The 14,945-nt window shown below is 43.4% G+C and overlaps 1 protein-coding gene and 1 long non-coding RNA gene across 7 annotated transcripts in view; one reads left to right on the top strand and one right to left on the bottom strand.

Moving 5' to 3' along the window:
• sipa1l1 (signal-induced proliferation-associated 1 like 1) overlaps positions 1 to 14,945 on the top strand; it is a 433,231-nt gene that overhangs the window by 38,808 nt on the left and 379,478 nt on the right. For 3 of the 5 annotated variants that reach the window (XM_043698149.1, XM_043698153.1, XM_043698152.1), the window contains exon 4: positions 8,556 to 9,240. The gene's annotated coding sequence lies outside the window, so the exon portion shown is untranslated. Of the gene's footprint in view, positions 1 to 8,008; positions 9,241 to 11,102; positions 11,235 to 14,945 lie in introns of those variants that run through there. The other 2 variants (XM_043698150.1, XM_043698151.1) reach the window with 2 other exon arrangements.
• Positions 1,196 to 8,934, bottom strand: LOC122553805. Of its 2 annotated transcripts, none has more exons than XR_006312851.1 (3): positions 8,847 to 8,934; positions 4,115 to 4,252; positions 1,196 to 1,606 (listed from the first exon to the last, which is right to left on the bottom strand). It is a non-coding gene; the product is annotated as an uncharacterized LOC122553805 (long non-coding RNA). The 2 variants fall into 2 exon arrangements; XR_006312852.1 differs by having other exon boundaries at positions 8,823 to 8,911.

Here is a 14,945-nt window from a genome sequence, read left to right on the forward strand (position 1 = left end):
AGTTGGATCAGCCATGAGCAAGGAAAGGATGCTGAAGGGTGCAATTGACCTATTCTTGCTCCTCTTTCCTACAACCCTGTCTTCTTAGATTTGCCTTATTAAGTTCTCAGTAAATTGCAGCAGGCATCCAAACTGATATAAGACAGTATGTGCTCTTCAGGTTGGCATGCATATGGGCTTGCTTGAGCCAAGGGCCATAAATACATCTGTTTCCAAGACCCTGAGGCCATGGGAGTGGGCGATGTTATGCAGATATTGGTGTGGGCTTTTGGTGGAAAGGTTAGATCTTTCTACACTGATTAGTGCATATAAGGCTTGTCACTGTCAGCAGTGCTAAACTAAAACAGGACATTTTATTTAAGGAAACAAAAACTGATGTAACTGAAATAACTCAATGACGTATGTCCCAAATTGGAAACTGGCTCCCAGTGAGCTGATTTAAAAAAAAACAAAAGTAACAGTAGTTAATTTGCCCTGGATCTGATAGCTATAAGGTTGGCACCGGCCTTTCTGTCTCATTCACCATTGCCCTATGATCTTCTGATTCCACCTGTAACATCCAGTCCCATGTGACCATCATCACCCTTCCATCCTCATCAAGAGAGACATGTCAGTCCTCCATCTCTTCATTATGAGACATCCCTCTTTTTTTGAGTGAGGTTGTGGAGGGCACAGCACACCATGATGATGTTGGACATTCCTTCTGCAATACATTGCAGTGTTCTGCCTGAGCCACCTAAGCATCTGAATTTCATTTTCAGTTGGCTTATTTTCTGCTCAATGGTGGCTTTTGTGAAAGTATGTGTGTCATTTCTCCTCAGCAGTAATCTGAATTCTTAAGTAGTGCCACGTCCAGGTCTCTGGGGTATCACTTGTCGTCCAACAGCCAGTCATGCAATTAATACAATGCATTAAAGACTTGTGACATTTGTGAGCCTGCAATGTGGTAGGCATTGGGTTGTGCGCACACACCTCGAGGATTTGTCTGGTGTGATCGCACATTAACTGCAAATTAATGTACTGGAAATGTTTCCTGTTGATCAAAACAGCTAAATGATCCTAGGGAGTTCTAATTGCAACATGTGTACAGGTTAGAGTGGGAATCCTGTGATGACACTAAATCCCAATTCCCTGACTGGCAGGCTCTCTGGATCTCATTAGAACGTCATAAATTCATGGGATTTTTGGAATAGAGCATCTCTGACCTCCTGAATAAATTTGTGAGTTTCAGGCTGGAATATCCCACAGTGATGCCCTAAAATAAGCCACCTGAAAATAAAAGGTTAGAGGCTAAGGTGACCTTCAAGGCAATCAACATGACATTGCCTCCCAGTCCTAGCAGTCAAAAGCCTTTATTCAACAAGTGGCACATTTATGAAACCACCTGCTGGGACATCTCAGAGCACCTCATGCGTTAACCCTTAGTCAAATCCAGATAACTGTAGCTGTTTATTCCGTTTCAAGTCGATGATCACTGTTGTCTGGATTTTGTGTCTCTGGAGGCTGGTCAGCTATTTCTGACTGCTGTGGTCTTTGTTGCTGCTGTTCCTGTTCCCTTTGCTGCTGCCTTGGTTCTTTGCCACCAGTAATGTCTGCTTCAGTTGATCTGTAAATACAATGCATCAATTCATCTAGAGAACATATTCTTTGAAATCTTTCTTGTTTTAAGCTCAAGCTAAGCCCTGACATCTAAGCTCCCTGGCCTCCTTCTCACCCCCATAACCACTTTGGTGAAGGCTATCTTATCAGGCTTTTCCAGCAATACATTTATGTGCATGGAGAAACTGCACATTTACTAGGGTAATGGAAAAATGTCAATTGGCTCGCTCTCATACAATACTGAGCTCCTGTGCTGCATCCTACATTACCATTGTGCTAGTCTTCCCTTGTCATCATAGACAGGCCACCCATTAGATGTCATGAGCATTGACCAGGGAAGCTGTCCCTGATTCGACCTCTTAAAGCTTGTAACTCTTACCCTTACCTTTTGTTTTCATCTACTTCACAAGATGCCAATCATCCCACAAGGGACCGTGACTCTAGATATTGTTGCAATATTACGAGAATATGACCCTTATTATGTTGTAGTGATGTTGGTTTTGGGCATTGGACTGTAGGAAGGAGAGCTCAGTTGAGCATGGTTCTCCATCTACTTTACTGATCACTCCTATGATGCCTCTAAATTATCTACAATTTCTCTGCATTAAGCCTGCCCATCCAAAGATGGCCTCCTCGCACTTTGCATCTGGCTTTTTCTCCAAATCTTGTAATTGAAGATACTTTCTCAAAGGATGGCATGATTTTACTTTTCTTTTGAGTTGCAACATTTTTGCCCTCCCCCCCGACAGTCACCAAATTCTCCCTATTATCCTTCACCCACAGCATCTTGTCATTCCCTTACCCTTATTTCTTTCCCTGTTACTGCTGATGTCATCTTTGTAGATGTATATCCTTTTCTGGACAATGCCTCACCATTCCCTTGACATTGTCATAATCTTCCTCAGACTGTGCACCACCCTATTGTGCGACCCTCTCTCTTATGTATCCTTTACTCCACTCTTCTCACACTCCAACTTGGAGTGCTGACATCTGAATTCTATCAAAATCATTAGCTGTAATAATGTATTGCCAGAAGGACAAAGCAGTAACTACTTAATCTGAAGTCCTGAACATGAATCTTTCAGTTGGGGAGAAATTAATTCTGATGAAGTGGCCTTTTAATGCATGCAAATAATACAAATGGGCTCTTCAACTCTTGCTGTTGGGAAGATCGACTTGCCTAAATAGCTTGTAGAACTTAATTACAAAGGTTCATCCAGCCATCAGGATACCGAATTTTTGTCTCCAGCCCAATTAAACTCCTGTGCCCATCTTTCTTCCTGTTCCAAAAGAAGCGCAAAATTCTGCCCATTATGTCTAACATGCATGACTTTAATTAAAATTTGGAGCTGCCCAGAGCTGGACTGAGGTGTACAAAGTCAAAAGTTAAACATCACTAGATTAAAGTCCAACAGGTTTATTTGGAAGCACTAGCTTTCGGATCAGTTGGTTGTGGAGTATAGATCATAAGATACAGAATTTATAGCAAAGGTTTACAGCGTGATGTAACTGAAATTATATTCTGAAAAGGACCTGGATTGTTTGTTAAGTCTGTCATCTTTTAGAATGAACATGTTGGTTTCAGTTCTTTCATATGTAAATCGCAGAACTTTTTAAAAGTTACATTCTCAAATGAACTTGTGTGATTTTTGACTTTAATTAAGGAAATGTGATGTTGAAAAACCTAGTCAGGTATCTGTTGTCTATCATTCCTTTTTGTACATGCGTTATTTTTAATTTATACTGGAAAAGTACATGTTAAGTGGGAATGCATTTTATGTGTGAATGTTTTATGTCTGAGAACTTATGATACTTGAACTTTACATTGGCCCATTTACTGACTCAGTTTAGCTTCCATAGAAGCATAAACAGGCATTTGTTATCTGCCTAACTACAACCATTTCTAAACAGCTACTCCACATCCTGACAGATGGGTATTACTGCTGGCTGTTTGTTATTCCCAGGTATAATATATGTATAACATGTTGATTTATAATTCTATAAACACATATCAGCCAGAAAATTTCCTGACAAATTAAGGGCAATTTATTTATCAATATATTTCAAGGCAATATATTTTATAATCCTTCTGTGTGAACACCATGTATCAGTAACACACAGCACACTAGCAGATGGCAAACATATTAAACATTGCATAAAATTATCTAGTATTTGTTTCCTTGCTTGGTATGGAAGACTACAGACAAGAAGGTTTCACTTGCTGGTCTAAGTTGAGTTAAACAATCTCAGTTGGGGTCATATATTTTGCCTCAGTCTTCCTGGGCTGGTGAGTGTTTTCATTGAGGAACATAGAAACAAGTAGGCCATTTAGTTCCTTGAACCTATTCTGCCAATTAGTAAGAGTTCCTTGAGCCTATTCTGCCAATCAGTAAGATAACTATTTTGCTCCCTAACTTCATATGCCTGCCTTGGCCCCTATACCACTCAATACTTTTAGTTAACAAAACATATCAATCTCAGATTTAAATTTAACAATTGATCTATCATCATTTACCTTTTGCAGGAGAGAATTCAAATTTCTACCATCCTCTTTGTGTAGAAATGATTCCCATTTTCCTCCAGTGAGCCCCAGTTCTAGCTTTAAAGCTGCAGACAAGGAAGTATTCAATGGATGACATGACTCTGAGAAATTCTGTGGAACAAAGCAATATTGAAGTGTTTGTACACAGCTTTCTGGAGGCGGAAGAGCATGTTAGTATTACGGTGAAAAAGGTCAGACTCTTGCTTTTATCAATTGAGGCATAGATTACAAATTAAGTTCTATAGAACTTCAGTGAGACATTGCTAGAGTATTATGTGCAGCTCTGGTCACCACAATACAGGGTGTGATTGCCCTGGAAGGGGACAGAGGAGATTCACCAGGATGCTGCCTGGGTTGGAATTTAAGTTAAGAGCAAAGGTTGGATAGGCTTAATTTGTTTTTGGTGGTGCAGGGAAGACTGAAGAGTGATCTGATTGAGGTGTGTAAGATTATGAATGACATGAAGAGAGTCGATAAAGATCAGCTGTTCCCTTTAGCTGAAGTCATAAAGGGACACAGGTTTGTAATGAGGGGCAGGAGGTTTGGGGTGTTTGTGAGGAAAACTCTTGTTTACCAGAACATGGTGATGGTCTGAAATGTATTGCCTGGAAACATGGTAGAGGCGAATAGCTTTGCATCCTTTAAAACTTTAATGAGTACTTATATTAATGATTTAAATGTGGATATAGGAGTTATGGTTAGTAAGTTTGCAGATGACACCAAAATTTGTATTGTAATGGATAGCAAAGATTATCTCGGAGTACAACAGGACCTTGATCAGATGGACAAATGAGCTGCGGTGACAGATGGAATTTAATTAAGATATATGTGAGGTGCTGCAGATCAGAGCAGGACTTATATATTTAATGGTAAGGTCATGGGGAGCTTTGCTGAACAAAGACCTTGGGGTTGAGAGTGGAGTGCTAGCAAAGCACAGCAGGTCAGGCAGCATCCAAGGTGCAGGAGAATCAATGTTTCGGGCAAGAGCCCATCATCAGGAATGAGACTTGTGAGCCAAAGGGGTCTCTAGCCCCTTGGCTCACAAGCCTCATTCCTGATGAAGCGGCCTTGCCCAAAATGTCAATTCTCCTACACCTTGGATGCTGCCTGACCTGCTGTGCTTTGCCACCAGCCTGCACTCGACTCTGATCTCCAGCATGTGCAGTCTTCACTTTCTCCTAGTTGAAAGACCTTGGGGCGCAGGTTCACAATTCCTTGAAAGTGGAGGCACAGGTAGACAGAGTGATAAAGAAGGCATTGGTATGCTTGCCTTTATTAATCATTGCATTGAGAACAGGAGTTGGCTGTACAGAATATTGGCTAGCCCACTGTTGGAATACTGTGTACAGTTCTGCTCTCCCTGCTATAGGAAAGATGTTGTGAAATTTCAAAGGGTTCAGAAAAGACTTACAACAATGTTGCGGGGTTGGAGGGTTTGACCTGTAGAGAAAGGCTGAATAGGCTGGGGCTATTTTCCCCTCAGAGGCTGAGGAGTGACCTTCTTGAGGTTCATAAAATCATGAGGGGTGTATATATGATGAACAGCCAAGGTCTTTTCCCAGGGTAGGGTGTCCAATAGTAGAGGGCATAGGTTTAAGGTGAGAGGGAAAAAAACTTTAAGGGACCTAAGCGGTAATTTTTTCATGCAAAGGGTCATGCCTGTGTGGAATAAGCTGCCAGAGGAGCTGTTGGCAGCTGGTACAATTACAACATTTAAAAGGCACCTGTATCGGTATATGAATAGGCAGGGTTTAGAGAAATATGTGCTGAATACTAACATATAGGAATAGATTAATTCAGGATATTTGACTGGCGAGTTGGGCAAAGAGGAGAAAGTATGTACTGCAGATCCTGGAGATTAAAGTCAAGATTAAAGTGGTGCTGGAAAAGCACCGCAGGTCAGGCAGCATCCGAGGAGCAGGAAAATCAATGTTTCGTTCAAAAGCCCTTCATCAGGAAGGAGGCTGGGAGCCTCGGGGGTGGAGAGATAAATGGGAGGGGGTGGGGCTGAGGGGAAAGTAGCTGAGAGTGCAATAGGTTGATGGAGTTGGAGGTGAAGGTGATAGGTCAGAGAGGAGGGTGGGACGGACAGGTGGGAAGGAAGATTAACAAATAGGACAGGTCATGAGAATGGTGCTGAGCTGGAAGGTTAGAACTGAGGTAAGATGGGGGGAGGGGAAATGAGGAAATTGGTGAAGTCCACATTGATGCCCTGGGGTTGAAGTGTTCCAAGGCGGAAGATGAGGTGTTCTTCCTCCAGGCGTTGGGTGATAAGGGAGTGGCGATGGAGGAGGTCCAGGACCAGCATGTCCTCAGCAGATTGGGAGGGAGAGTTGAAGAGTTTGGCCACAGAGCAGTGGAGTTGATTGGTGTGGGTGTCCCAGAGATCTTCAACCACGTGGAAGGAGAAATTGTGGTCTTTAAAGAAGGAGGCCATCTGGTGAGTTCTGTGGTGGAACTAGTCCTCCTGGGAGTAGATGCGGTGGAGGTAGAGGATTTGGGAATACGGGATGGCATTTTTGCAGGAGGCAGGGTGGGAGGAGGTATAATCCGGGTAGCTGTGGGTGTTGGTGAGTTTGTAGAAAATGTCAATGTTAAGTTGGTCACTGTTGATGGAGATAGAAAGGTCCAGGAAGGGGAGGGAGGTGTCAGAGATGGTCCAGGTGAATTTAAAGTCGGGGTGGGATGTGTTGGTGAAGTTGATGAACTGTTCAACCACCTTGTGGGTGCACGAGGTGGCGACGATACAGTCATCAATGAAGTGGAGAAAAGGTTGGGGAATGGTGCCGATGTAACTCCGAAAGATGGACTCTTCTACATAGCCAACAAAGAGACAGGGTAGCTGGGGCTCATGGCTACCCCTTTCGTCTGGAGGAAGTGGGAGGATTCAAAGGAGAAATTGTTGAGGTAGAGGACCAGTTCTGCCAAACGAATGAGAGTGTCAGTGGAAGAGTACTGGTGGGGACGTCAGGAGAGGAAGAAATGACGGGCTTGAATGCCCTGGTCATGGTGAATGGAGGTGTAGAGGGACTGGATGGCCATGGTGAATATGAGGCGTTGGAGGCCAGGGAAATGGAAGTCTTGGAGGAGGTGGAGGGCATGGGTGGTGTCCTGAAAATCTGTGGGGAGTTCCTGAATCTGGAGGGATAGGACAGTATCAAGGTAGGTGGAGTTGAATTCGGTGGGGGCAGGAGCAGGCTGAGACAATGGGTCGGTTAGGGTAGTCAGGCTTGTGGAGTTGGGCAAAGAGTCTGTTTCCATTTTGTACAACTCTACGCTTCTCTGGCATGTCATAACATTCAAGTGTTTGGGTCAAGTGCTGGTAAATGTAATCCCATTTATATGGTTTCTCACATTTTGGTGCAGAATCAATGGGCTGAAGGGCTTCTTCTGCGCTGGATAATTCAATGATTCTAGATACTTCAGCCAGCAAGAAATATACTTTCTCATCAGACTATTAATTCCCTGAAATGTCTTGCAAACTTAAATCAAATTCTGCCTTAGTCATCTCATTTTCCAGGGGATACAACCCAACAATGTTTAATATATCCAAGTGAACTAATTCTTGAAGTGTAAGTCTATCATATGGATTCTTGGAAAGTGCATTTTTAAAGATGTTAGCTTTGGGTTTAGTAATGCCAGCCATAGTTGCACAGCTTACCAGCTATGCAAGACAGCTACAAACTCAACTTGCACACAATTGTCAGATTATTTAATTCAGTTGATAATTTAGCCAGAAAAAAAATTGGTAAACCATTGAATGATAATAAAACCACAAGATTTAATCACATCATCTGGGTAGACATTCAGTTCAACGTTAAATGAATATTACATTTAAAGAATACTATCTTTTGTTGTTGTTTTCACTTAACCAATGCCAGCAGGAACTTAACTGCATGCAATGGCTGCTGACTTTGACTACATAGTACTAGTATTTCAAAATAATTAATTGTGCTCGAAGTGCATGAGGATGTTTTGAGACATGGTATCACCACAAATCTTTTAGTCTGACTCTGGCTATCTAGGGTACTTATATGACTACATGAACTGTACAGAGAATTAGTAGTGGTGATGTGGAAAACATACTAGTTGAAGTCACAGTCATTAGCATAGGGTCAACTGAGAGGCGAGAAGGTAATTAGATACAAAGTTCACCTTTAGAGCTCCAGTATTAAAGAAAGTCTCCAAGAGGAAAAAAAAACTCGGAGCATCATATCTGAAAGTTGCCCTGATTTCTTATATAAGAGGAGGAAGAGAAAAAAGGGAAGGTCCGTGATAGGATGAGTGGCTCATTAAGTGAGAAAAGGCTTCATTGTTTTCCTGCCCCCTCCTCCCCACCCCCTTCATTCGTTCATAAGCTATTACATTTCTATACTGCCTTTGCCTGAAACTTTCATTCTCTTTTCTTTCACAGATGCTGCCTTGGCTCGCCCAGTATTTCCAGCGTTGGATTTTATTTCAGATTTCCCGTTTTCCGCTTTTGCCAAAAGTGCACTCTCGTGGTTCACCACAATATCTGACTTCGTTGATCGTATTTACATAAATAAAACAAAACAATTTTGCCCGATTACCATCGCCTCTCCCGACGTTTGTGAACTGATTTTCTATAAATGAAAAAATACAAATAATAAACATGCTTCCTCTCAAAGCGTCTCCAACCCGCTGTTTACAAAACACACACATGCAGATTGCTAGGTTTTCTGACTTGGTCCCCAAACTTGGCTGAGAAAGTGCCAAGAGTGAAGACTTTCCGTCCCTGGCCCAGTTAGCTTGAAATTCCCGAAGATCAACACATCCCAGTCTCCATCCCCTCTCCTGCACTTCAGTATCGCGACGTTTTGCCGCAGTGACCTCAGACGTTTGGAAGTGGATTGGACTGAACTTTTTTTTTCGACAACTTCCAACTGCATTCGGGGGCTGGGGCAGCGGTGGTTTGAGGGAAGCTGTACACGCATCCACTTGAACGGCAGACCACCCCCCCCAAAGAGCCTGGTGCTGCGTCTGATTGGGACACCAGCAACCTTAGCTCACCGCCTGGGAACTAAGACACCACCTTCAGTCGGGGATTACTTCACCGAGGGTGGGAAAATAAAAGCCGGGTAAGTACATTAATCTTTTAAATAATGAAAAGGGGAGAGAACACATGATGTGTGAAGGAACTGGAGCCGCAGCTTCCCCCACCCCACTCCCTTTTGTTGACTGCGCCGCCCTCGGCGGTGGCATCCGAGTCGCGCATAGAGTTTTACTTTCTCTACCATTCACAGAGGACGTGGGTTGAGGATTTGGGAATGTGAGGGGAACCCGTCTGCTCACGGCTCTAAAACTTTGTGCTCAGCTTGAAGGGATTCTTCTCTCGGGCTGTGGGCTGTCAGAGCAAGTAGCAGATGGTCTGTATAGTTTTTTAAACCCATATCCATGATATGTGTTTTTTTTTAAAAAAAATGATTCAGCGGTCAGCCTTTGAATGGTCGGCGTTGTAACAGATCATAGTTGCGTGGTGAATGGCACCAGTTACAAATCGAATGGGGGGGGGATGGGTAAAATCAATTTAATCAGAACATCAAGGGATTGAGTAGATGAACAGATGTCAGTCAGAAATGTGGAACTGAGGCCGCTGTACTGTACCAGGACTGGTTAGCTTTAAGAGGCTGGATAAATAATTGTTGATGAAATTGCTAGTTGTGTAATCGAAACAAACAAAAGGTGCCGCTTAGCCAGTTTCTCTGCTATGGATTCTCTTGTTAGTTTCAGAAAATGTTTCAATTTGCACATTTCTTGTAAATACCTGTAAAATGATATTTAAAGCCTTCTGTCTCTGGGGTACAGCTCTAATCTGATTTCCACCTTGAATGGAAACGTCGGGAGCTCTCCACTGGCTTTTAAATAATGTAATTTAAGCTTCCCCCCCCCTCCCCAAACACAGTTCACGTCCCTTTTTATTAGATGCAAATTGCATTTTGGGTTGCAACACATATTTCTGGTTAGGAGGAGGTCGTAGCTTTCTTCGGGTGTTCGTTCACCTGCCACTGGCCCACTGTGTTGCTGAGTTCCGATCTTGCAGTATGTTTAACTGTTTACTGTAGAGGCTGGATTACAAATGAGAACGCCAGGAACTGTACCACTTCAGTGCTGCAGGTTGGTGATCCAAAACAAAAAATTGTAGATCAGCGATGGAGGTGTTGGCAAACCTCATAGGAATGACTGGCCAAGGTGGGGGGGGGGGAGGAGTGTGTTACATTTTCTTCTCTCCTTTCCGAATAATCAGTCACCCTTCCTAATAATGCGCGATTCCCAGGGTTATCAAGATCAGAAACCGACCTATGAAATAAAATATATAAATGGGGGTTTACTTTCATTTTTTCAAGCACATAGTTTCCTTGAGCCGTTGCATTCTCGTTACTTCCTATTGTCAGCAATAAAAGGATTGAATGAAAATCGGTGAAGGAAGCAGGAGGGCTGGGGGTGGCTGGTGGATGAGAGCAATAGCCTCGATTTATTTGTCATTTGCAAAGTTCATTGATGTGGTCACAATAGTTGGGGTGGGGGGTGGTGAGAGCAAAAGTATGCATGGGCGAGGAGGGTTGAAATAATTTAAAAAATGCTACATTTAAACATTTCCTGTTCAAAGATATTTTTTTCAAAAATGAAGAGAATCGGACGGCACCTTGGATTTCAGGTGCTGGGTTTGCAGGCAAAGATGCCTCATCTGGCTTGGCTTGACGCCCCCGCGGTTGCCCACCTGAAACCTTCGCACCTTGACCCGCCTTTCACCTGGAGGCTCCGTCCCTGTGTTTCCCCACCCCCCTCTCTCCCCGCCCACCAACCCCACAGGCCTCACTCCCATTGGCCGACCGCCGGCCCCGCCTTTCCGCCGCCGCGGGCTGCGGTTGGCCAGCGCCGCGAGTCAATCCGAGACGGCGGTTTCCAGGCTCCCCCCCCCCCCCTTCGGCTCCCCTTTCCTCTCCTCCTCCTCCACCGCCACCACCACCAAACATCCTGGTCGTCAAGGAGAACGGGAGCGAGCCGGCGGCAGCGCGCGGGCTGCAGTTGCGGTGGGAGGAGAGCGCGAGCGCAGCGGTGCAACGGTCGCCAGGTAAGGGGAAGGGGGCAGTCCGAAAGGGGGATTCTGCGAGCAACCACTTCAACAGGATGGATGGCCCTTTGGCATATTAAAAGACGCGGCGCTGTGGATTCCCTTTCCCTTCTCCAAATCTGGATTAAACATGACTGTAACAACCTACTCCTCTCTCTCTCTCTCCCCCGCCCCCATGCTCAATCTTACCACCTACTCAATGAAATGACTGTAAATTGGACACAGGTGGGTACGTAGAGACGGAGGGGAAAGAGGGTTGCATGCTGCAAAAGTTGTTAGGTATAGCTTTTGTTGTGTTCGCTATTGTTGGTAAACATGCACGGTAATGATGCGTTCTGGTGCTAAAGACTCATTATTGTTTCCGTACAGCGATTTCTCTCTCCTCTCCCCAACCGCCCCCCCACTATATATATATTTTTGGAAATTCTGCACCCGGATTCTGGTTCATTTCTTTCTTCCCTCCCTCACCCACCCACTCACACTCTTCCTCCCCCCCCCCCATCCCCAAACAATAATAAAGGGGATGGCAGCATTTTAATTTTGTGATGTTCGAAAACTCGTTAGGTTTTAAATTATTTTGTGAGCTCAGAGGTGTTGCAATCTAGAGGAGGTGATGTTTGCTTGCTGAGTCAGTCGTCTTGTGTTTGATCACATTGTCGTTCTCAGACACTATTATCACTGAATTACGTTGTAGTTTCTCAGTATTCCAACTAAGTGATACTAAGGTATCACTTTATAAAGGGGAAGGTTACTTAAAAATCAATACATTCTAAATCCTCTATATTCTATGGTTTTCATTTTGTGTCTCTTTGTGCTTTTAATTAGATTAGATTACATTAGATTACATTACAGTGTGGAAACAGGCCCTTTGGCCCAACAAGTCCACACCGACCCGCCGAAGCACAACCCACCCACATTGTTATGTCTTGACACTCATATTGATTGAAGCAATAATCTTTAACCCATAAGAACTTCTGGCGCTTGAAATCATTTTGGCTGATGCCACAATGTCTCCATGTGAATTGAAAGTCTAAAAGCTATGGCTGTTTCAGATTGCCTGTTACTACTATGGCCTGTGCATTGTGTTGTGCTACTGTGGTTTGGGGGTGGGGACAAGCAATCTTGCATTTTCTTACACAGCTGATGACTTTTAGACCTTTGCAATCAGCTTATGGGCATGGCTCGGAAGCATTGAATAATTGTCTTGCTATAATTTTCTTTCTTTCAAATAGCTTGAATATAGCAAAGGTCAAAGATTGGTTCAAGTGGTCAACTTGACTTGTCAAGTCAACCTGTCAATTCAACTTGTCAACTGCTGGTAGTCCAAAAGCTGTAGCAACTTGGAGATAGTGAGGACTGCAGATGCTGGAAAGTCAGAGTTGATAAAGTGTGCAGGTGGAAAAAGCACAGCACGCCAAGCAGCATCCAATGAAAGGTTCTGACCTGAAACGTCAACTGTCCTGCTCCTCTGATGCTGTTTGACCTGCAGTGCTTTTTTTTCAGCTCCACTCTTTATTGACACAATCTGATGTTTAACCATGTTTAGAAAAGCGTGTTTTGCCCACTCACAATAACAGCCTCTGCTCCAATCTTAATAGGCGATGAGAAAGCACTGATCAATGATAAGGCAGCTGCAACACAATTTAGTTTGAACACTTCCTTAACCTCCTCAACACTTGGTCCATAGTGCTTGCTCTCTAGGATAGGAATTCAGAACAAGTTTATCAGAATTCTATGCCTACTTCACAATGACATAGCAGGGCATGTTTGTTTCTGTTGCCAGATTTCTATTGCCTTTGCAGTAACCAATGACACAAAGCAAGGATTTATCATGACTTCTTAACATTTTGATCTCTTTGCTGCAATGCACAAGGAAGCCACCAAAGTTAATACCTCCAGGTTTAGCTTTAGATTTCATTAAGGAAAACCCTTCAATTTCTCCAGAATAGAAACATCACTTGGCAGTATAAAGCATTCAAAGAATGTCAGTATTAAAAAGAAGGTGGTGTCGGGTGTCTTGGAAAACATTTAAGGTGGATGAGTCCCCAATGTCGCATGCGATCTATCCCAGGATACTGAAGGAGGCAAGGAAGGGGATTCCTAGGACTTTGACAGAGATCTTTGCCACAGGTGAAGTCCCAGAAGACTGGAGAATAGTCAATATTGTTCCTTTGTTTCAGAATAGCAACAGTGATCATCAAGGAAATTATAGGTCACTGAGACTTAAATTAGCAGTAGGGAAATTATTGAAGATAATTAGGGTCAGATTTAATTGCTTTTGGATTAAAATGGAGTTATTAGGGCTAATCAGAAGGCCTTATACAGGTGTGGTCCTTTTTCACAAATCCGATTGGGTTTTCTTTGAGGAAGTAATGATGATTGATGAGGCCAGTGTTGTGGATGTTGCCTACATGGATTTTACTAAAACAATTGACCAGGTGCTTTGTTGTAGGCTGCTCCATAAGATAAATTGCACGGAATCCATAGTGAGTTGGTAAACTGGATACACTATTGGCCTGGTCATCAAGGCAGACAGTAGTTGTGGAAGCAGAAGAGAAAATGCTGGAAAATCTCAGCTGGTCTGGCAGCATCTGTAAGGAGAGAAAAGAGCTGACGTTTCGAGTCTAACTGACCCTTTGCTTTGACTCAACGTCAGCTCTTTTCTCTCCTTACAGATGCTGCCAGACCTGAGATTTTGGTTTCAGATTCCAGCATCCGCAGTAATTTCCTTTTATCCAATAGTTGTGGAAGGGTGTATCACAGACTGGAGATCTGTGACAAGTGGAAGGATCAGTGATGGGACCTCCTATTGTTTTGTAACATATGTGAAAATGTAGGTGGCCTGATTAGTATTCAAAAATTGTTGGAGTTATGAATAGTGAGGACGGTTGTGTAATGCAACAGTGGGATACAGATCAGTTGTAAAGTTGGGCAGAGAAATTTCAGATGGAGTTTAATCTGGACAAGAGTGAGGTGATGTGCTTTTGGAGATCAATTGCAAGAGAAAAGTATACAGTAAATGGCAGGCATTGATTTGCAAAGGGACTTGGGGTGCAAGTCTATAGGGCCCTGGAAGTTATAACTTAAGTGGAGAAGGTAGTAATGAAAGCAGATGGCATACTAGCCTTCACGGGTCAAGGCACTGAGTATAAAAGTTAGCAAGCCATGTTCCAGCTGTACAGAACTTCATTTGGGCCACATTTGAAGTACTGAGCGCAGTTCTCGTTGCCACACTTTGGAGAGGATAGCAGAAGACATTTACAAGGATGTTGCCTGGATTGGAGTGTATTATCTATAAAGAGAGATTGGACAAACTTGGATTGTTTTTGCTAGAGTATCGGAGGCAGAGGGGTGACCTGATAGAAGTATATTAAATTGAGAGGCATGGACAGGGTGAATAGTTGGGAGTATTTTTCCCGCAGGGTCGAAATGTCAAATTTGAAGAGCTTGGTACTAGAAAAGCACAGGTCAGGCAGCATCCAAGGAGCAAGAAAATTGACATTTTGAGTATAAGCTGTACGCTTGAAACATTGATTCTCCTGCTGCTTGGATGCTGCCTGATCGGCTGTGCTTTTCCAGCACCACACTTTTCTACTCTGATCGCCAGTGTCTGCAGTGCTCACTTTCTCCCAGTGGAAATGTCAAATACTATGGGGTATATGTTTAAGGTGTGAGAAATATTTTAAAGGAGACGTTCCCAATGGGAGACTG

The sequence above is a fragment of the Chiloscyllium plagiosum genome, chromosome 10 (genome assembly GCF_004010195.1).
Source record: "Chiloscyllium plagiosum isolate BGI_BamShark_2017 chromosome 10, ASM401019v2, whole genome shotgun sequence".
NCBI lineage: Eukaryota > Metazoa > Chordata > Chondrichthyes > Orectolobiformes > Hemiscylliidae > Chiloscyllium > Chiloscyllium plagiosum.